Raw genomic sequence first — 7815 nt, 5'->3', positions numbered from 1 at the left:
CGCATCAAAACCGCATAAATACATAATGTACTATGATGCAACAAATTTATACGGTTTTGCAATGTCCCAATATCTGCCAACGGGTGATTTTGTATGGTTGACAGAAAAAGAAATAGAAAATTTAGATATTTTTTCTATTTCTAACTCTTCAAATACCGGATATGTACTAGAAGTTGATTTAGAATATCCTGAAAATCTCCATGACCGTCACAATGATTTCCTTTTTTGTACTGAGAACTATAAACCACCCAATTCAAATCCCACAAAATTAATACCTAATTTAAATAGCAAATCCAAATATGTTATTCATTACCAGTTATTAAAACAATGTCTACAAAATGGACTTAAGTTAACTAAAATACATAGAGTTTTACAATTTTCGCAATCTGCTTGGTTAAAAAAAATTATAGATTTAAATTCAACATTACGTAATGAGTCTAGAAATGAATTTGACCGTCACACGTTTAAATGAGCAAATATAACAGTATATACGAAAAAACAATGGAAAATGTGGATAGGAGAGTTGATGTAAGATTGGTTACAGAATGGGAAAAAAATAAACAAAAAGATGGTGCTCAAAATTTGATTGCAAAACCATATTTCAAAGATTTGACTATTTTCTCAGAAAATTTGGTGGCTATTCAAATGCAAAAAGTATCAATCACTTATAATAAACCAATATACGTTGGATTTTGCGTTTTAGGTATATCTAAAACTGTTATGTACGATTTCTTTTACAACTTTTTAACACCTCTATATAAAGAAACTGTTTCTCTTCTGTATACAGACACTGATTCTTTTATTCTTGAAATCGAAACAAACAATATTTATTGTGATATGCAAAAAAATATTCATAAATTTGATACATCCAATTATTTACCTAATAATATGCATAATATGCCAATAACACAATCAGTTGTTGGTAAATTTAAAGATGAATATGCTGGTGAACCTTTTACAACATTATACGGTACGGGAGCAAAAGCCTATTGCATAAAAACAGAAAATAGTCTCTTAAAAAAAGCTAAAGGTATTAAAAAACCTACTGTTAAAAATCAACATATGGGTAACTGATTAACCACGATTCTGCTTAAACTACTTGACGTAAAAAGCTTATTTTTGGCAAACGGATTTTTCGAAAGTCAAATTCCAATGAGATGAAACTACCCCCCAAATATTACCAAATTATATAATAATATCACCATATTGTTTCTTCTCATGCTGACATAAATGTGAGAACATTTTATCCAGTTTGTATGTTGTAGAAAATAACTCTAAAAAATTTTGCTCTATGTATGTGTTTCGTTCTCGACTACATACAATTTTTACCGAGTTGGTAAATAAAATCGCGCTAAGTTCAGAAGATACGAAGCTTTATAAAATTCCACATGAATATAAAACACTCGCTTGGGGTCACCAGGATATTCCATTTTACCAGTGGAGCGCTGATCATCCCGATTTAGATGTATTTTTTTAATTAATATTATATCTGTAAGAGTCTTGTTTTCCGTTTAAAAAAATTGTTTATATTAAATTGTGTTATTTTAAGAAATAATATTTTATTTGAATCTCTAATTGACTTTTCTTGGCCGCATTACAATGGAAATTATAAATTGTCGTTTCCTAGACGATGCGGTTTGCATTGTTGATGATTATTTTGACTGACGTGGACATTTATCAAAAAAATATTAAATTCAGATTATAATTGTGTGGAAAATATTTCTGGGACTGAATAGAGGGAATGAAGTATTATACAGGTTAGTGTATTTTGTTCACTCACGGGCATTACTGGGATTTGTATGAGAGTAGTTTAATATTGTTACGGATTCCGTGGGTCCACTATTTAAACTCACGATAAAATACTTAACGAATTTATTTGTTTCACTCTGTACACATAACTTATACCATTTACAACACAACTTATGCAACTACTATTACTCTAACGGTATTTCGCGGTATTATCAAACTTCAGACTATCTTCAGACTTTAAACTTGTCCAACTGTCAAAGCGCGGGCCTTATATACCCCCTGGCGGTTGTTTCTAGATTTTTCTAAAGAATTCTATAATTTTCTTTACTTTCTGGCGAATGCGCCAGGTTCCTCAAGGCACATTGCGATTTTTTTAGCAGTATGCAGTTATGCAACCAGTAATACACCTTGACATTGCACCCTTCTCAAATTTGATCGTTCCGATCAAGATTTCCAGTCTGGTATCTCCTCAATCGATCCAGATGAAATACTTTCATCTTTACTTATTAGGGCTGCGTTTGAATCGGTTTGTTTTAACCCCCCCACCCAAAACAAAAATTTCATTTTTATCCTCTTGTTGACTGTATAAGGACCTTCCCATGCTGTAGTTAACTTTGGGGACCTTCCTTTCTCGCGCTGTGGGTTATACAACCATACCCTATCGTCCTGTCGAAATCCCGTAGAATTAGCTCTGAGGTCATAACGAGCTTTCATCCGGTCACTGGCTAGCGTAATCTTACTTCTCACGGCCTTATGAATTCCCATTAACCTTTCCTTCAGTTAATCCGCGTAGTCCTCTACGTTCGTGTTGCTGTCGTCTGGTGATCCGAACACCAAGTCACAAGGCAACCGTAATTCTCGACCAAATAAAATCTTCGATGGTGAAAGTCCGGTGATGTTGTGAACTGCACTTCTATATGCCATTAGGAATAGTGGTATATGCTGATCCCAATCTCTTTGATGTTCATCCACCATTTTCGAGAGATGTTCTTCAATGGTCTTATTGAATCTCTCGACCATCCCATCAGACTGCGGATGTAAAGCTGATGTCCTAGTCTTGTAAATACCAAGCAGATCACACATCTTCTGGAACAGTTTTTGACTCGAAGTCACTTCCTTGTCAGTGTGAAGCTTCTAAAGGGGAACTTCCAAATTACTGGAAGACATTGTTGACTAATACTTCAGCTACGGTCGATGCTTCTTGCTTTGGAATGGCAAAAACTTCTGGCCATTTACTGAAATAAACCATCGCCCACAAAACGTACTTGTTGCCTTTGTGCGTTTCAAGGAATGGGCCTGCAATGTCAACAGGGATTCTTTCGAATGGCAGTCCAACGTTATATTGTTTCATTCTTCCCCTAGATCGGAAGTGCTTGGTCCTTTTGCTGGCTGCACAAGTTTTACATTTTCGACACCATTTCTTGACTTCTTCGCAATAATCCACCCAGTAAAAGCGATCTCTCAGCTTGCTCAAGGTTTTGTTTACTCCAAGATGGCTCCAGTTTTACCACCGTGAATTTCTTCCAATACCTGGGTAACTTTCTTCCTTGGTACAGTAACTGAGTTGTTACTTTCCTGCCATCCGCACTTTCCCATGTGCGCTTTAACAATCCATTTTCAATAACCAGTGAATTCCACTGAGCCCAGAGAGCTTGAAAACCAGCCCTCTGTCCGCAATATCCTGCCACGGTGGTGTCTCTCGCCGTTACCTTCCTTGAGCCTTAGTATTGCTCCGATGTCTGATCTTCCATTTGATCTTTCCTCAAATGTATCGTCGTCCATTGTTCATCAGTTCTCAGTTTAAAACTCCTTATCATGACAGAGCCTTCACGTTGTTCCGTTTTACAGCAGTGCTTACAATCGGTTTGACAGGGTCTTCTGGATAAAACGTCTGCGTTACCATGCATTTTTCCAGCACGATGTTGGATGGTAAAGTGATACTGTTGGAGCTTCTCGAGCCATCGTGCTATTTGACCTTCAGGTTGTTTTATCTCCATAAGCCACTTGAGAGCCGCATGATCTGTCCTAATTAAAAATTCTTGGCCATATAGATATTTATGGAAATGATCAACTGCTTTTACAATTGCTAGCAGCTAATTCCGGGTAACGCAGTAATTCCTTTCCGGTTTGGATAGAACTCGACTGTAATATTCTACCACTCGTTCTTCGCCATCTTGGACTTGTGATAGCACTGCTCCTATGCCGATGTTGCTGGCGTCTGTGTCCAGGATATACCTCCCTTGTTGTTCTGGGTAGGCTAAAATAGGACTTGAACATAAAGCCGCCTTAAGTCTTCAACGGCTACATCACAATTGGTGTTCCATTCGTAGCCGACTTTATCACCTGTAAGCCTATGTAAAGGTACAGCTATATTGGCAAATCACTTGACAAATCTTCTGTAAAAGGTGCATAAACCCAGAAAACTTCTAGTCATGTTTGTCGCGAAAAGGTTTAGGCATAATCTTTGATTGCAGCGATTTTCTTCTCATCGGTGTAAATTTCCGTTCTTGCCAAAAAACTACATGTAATCCCAGAATTCCACTTGTCTCTGGAATAAGCTACACTTCTTCGGTTTCAAGTACAGGTGAGCATTCTGTATGCGTCCGAAGACTTCTTCTAAACTTCGCAAATGCTCCTCAAAAGTTCTTTCCATAACCAATACATCGTCGAGGTAAAACAAGCACGTTTTCCAAGTTAATCCTCTTAACACCACCTCCATGAGACGTTCGAAAGTGGCTTGAGCATTGCATAATCCAAACGGCATGACCTTGAATTGTTATAGTCCGTTTCCTGTATAAAAAGCCGTCTTTTCTTTTTCTTCCTCGTCTAGACCAACTTGCCAGTATCCACTCTTTTAAGTCGAGAGTGGAGAACCAGCACGAACCTGCCAGAGTGGTTAACGTGTCGTCTATACCTGGCAGTGGGTAGCTATCCTTCTTAGTACGTCATTGAGCTTCCTTTAGTCCACGCAGAATCGTGTACTACCATCTTTCTTCGTCACCAAACAACAGGAGATGACCATGGACTCGATGATTCTTCGATAACTCCATCTTCTAGCATCTTATCTACCATTGTCTCCATTTCCTGTTGTTTTGGAAGGGGGCACCCTTCTAGGACGTTGTCGAATCGGCTGAGCATTACCAGTATTAATCCGGTGCTTCACAAAATCCGTTCTTCCACTGTTGTTTCTTAGCTTCAAAAATTACTTGCCATTTGCTTTTAAGCAGGAACTCCTTAGCCTTCTGTTTCTCTTCAGGTGTTAGGTGATCCCATGGCTGTTCTAGATGTTTTAGTGTTTCTTGGGGTGCCTTTTGTGTAACAGCTGACGACACTTCATCACATCGGGTGACACTTCTTACAGTTTCGCAGATGGCTATCTTTTCACCTTTTTGAATCTTGACACAATTCGGGAAAACATTCGCAATTCTGATCGGTATATTCTTGTCGGTGTTCACCAATGAATTTCCTACTAAGCCACCTATCTTGTTTCTTTGTTCGCCACTTGTGTACAAGTCCAACACAGCACCCAGCGATTTTCTCCACTTCACCGAATACGATCTTCTCGGTATTACCAGGTATCACCAGAGTTTCCGCTGATCTTACATCCATTCTTCCTTGTCCCTCGTCTGGAGATAACATAAACTCTTCACTTCCGATATTCAGGATATTTCCCTGGTGATCGAACGAAAATCCATGTTGACGAATCAAATCCATGCCCAAGATGAATTCATCTTCAATATCCGCCACTAAAACGCTATGCTGGAAACTTCAAATTCCTAACTTCAGATCGACGATAGCCTCTCCCCGTACAACGGCTATTTCCCCCGTGACTGTACGTAAAACCCACTCTTCTTCTCAGAGGCAACAGCTTCAATCCTTGCACTGATTTAGCCCGCACCAACGATACCATAGCGCCAGTGTCCACAGTCATTCGAATTCCCTTTCCATTGACTTTCCCGTCGATCACCAAACTGTCAGGGGTTCTTCCTAAACTCCTAATGGAAAAAATCCTGGGGGCTCTGTTCTTCCCAGTCAATACTTGCCCTTTAGTATTGACTGATTTTAGTTTCCCTGGTGCCTACGTTCTCTGGATGGTAAACGGAATCGCATTTGAACGCGGCAAACCCGTTTAATGTGGCCATTCCTGCCGCATTCATAGCACCTCATATCCTGGAATTTTCTTTGGTTCTCTGTCTGGTTATTGTTGACTCCCTTGTTTATTAGTAGCTCACATAGTTTGTCGAAATTTCTACACATCTCCTCCAAACTTCTGTGGGTACTCTCGGGCTGTTCCTCTACCGTTACCGATCTTATCTTCGGTCTAGGGATGGCGCTAAAAGCAGCTTCGATTTCCAGCGCCCTGACCAGTGCTTCGCTGCTGGTAGAAAATCGGGATATTTGCAGCGCCCATCTTCTGTCCAGTGCAGCGACCAAAGTTTGGTATTTCTGCTGTTGGGCTGCAGGAATAGTTTGCAACAGTTCCAGGGCAGGGCCACGCAGCGCGATGACAAGTGCCGCTGCTTTCTCCTGGTCAGTCCATCCGTTGGCAGCGGCGCGGCGGCTGCTTCAAACTGGCAGTGGTACATCGTCCAGGTGGCTTGTCCATCGTAGGTCGGGGCCTTGAGGTTTGCAGTTCCAGGAACGCCAGGTCCTTGCTTGTGCCTTGGTCTTCTGTAGGTCCTCTAATTTTTTCATTTTCTGTTGAAGGCGCTCCTCCAGATTTTCTACGGCTTCTTGAAGGTGTATTTCTTGTCTTTTTTCCAGATCTTCGAAGTTCTTTTTGAGACGATTTTGATCTTCTTATCTTTCTCTTGACGTCGCTCCTCCAACGAATTTTCTAAATTTACTAATATTTTCTCAGTCGGTCCTGTTCTTGTTTTTTTTGTTGTCGTTGAATTTTTAAATCTTCAAAAATTCTCTCAAGCCGGTCCTGTTCTTATTGTTTGTCTTGTTGTCTTTGAATTTTCAAATCTTCGAAAATGTTCTTAAGCCGGTCCTATTTTAATTTTCTTTGATTTCATAGAATTTTCAGGCAAGCTGTACTTGTTTTCTGCTTTCTCTTTTTCTAGTCGGGCTCGCTCTTCTTCTCGTTCTTTACGGAGTCTTTCTTGATCTTCTGCTTTTTCTTTTCGCAGCCTCTCTTGTTCTTCTGCCCTTTCCCTTCTCATATTCTCCATTTTAAAAATCGCCAAATAATTTTGCTTACTTCCTCCTTTTTCTTCGTTTGCTCCCTTGTACCAACCATAAAATACTCTAATTCGGTCTAAAAAATCTTCCAATCCACTTAATTTCTTCTTTAAATCCTCTTGAATCGCACTTCCGACACCAATTGTTTACGGATTCCGATTGGGTCCACTATTTTAAACTCACGATAAAATACTTAACGAATTTATTTTGTTTCACTCTGTACACACAACTTATCCTATTTACAACACAATTTATGAAACTACTATTACTCTAACGGTATTTCGCGGTATTATTCAAACTTCAGACTATCTTCAGACTTTTTAAAACTTGTCCAACTGTCAAAGCGCGGGCCTTATATACCCCCTGGCGGTTGTTTCTAGATTTTTCTAAAGAATTCTATAATTTTCTTTACTTTCTGGCGAATGCGCCAGGTTCCTCAAGGCACATTGCGATTTTTTTAGCAGTATGCAGTTATGCATCCAGTAATACACCTTGACAATATTATTTAGTTAACAGTTGTTGAGCTTTAGTAGTAGATAGAGAAGGGTATTTTAGTATTACTTTTGTGTGTGTGTGTTTTATAGTAGACAAATATTTATCAAAGGACATTTTAATATAGTTTAGTTGAAAGATAGATGTTTATCAAAGAGTGTTTTAGTGTTATTTATTATAGATACATAATGAACAGCTATTTATCAAAGAGTATTTTTAGTAATATTATTGGGTGGATTTATAATACCTTGGCAAATTATCAAATTGGTGTTTTTTATTATTTTTGGAGTGTTTTATATTTTTACGTATGACCCAAATTGTTTTAACAACACATTAAATGCTATGTCGCTTTGGTGGCCATCCTTTGTGCGTGGATCTCTCTCTTTT

The sequence above is a fragment of the Sitophilus oryzae genome, unplaced genomic scaffold, assembly GCF_002938485.1.
Source record: "Sitophilus oryzae breed Bouriz unplaced genomic scaffold, Soryzae_2.0 scaffold_1229_pilon_pilon, whole genome shotgun sequence".
NCBI lineage: Eukaryota > Metazoa > Arthropoda > Insecta > Coleoptera > Curculionidae > Sitophilus > Sitophilus oryzae.
The sequence above is the reverse complement of the archived record's forward strand: the minus strand, read 5'-3'. Positions refer to the sequence as shown.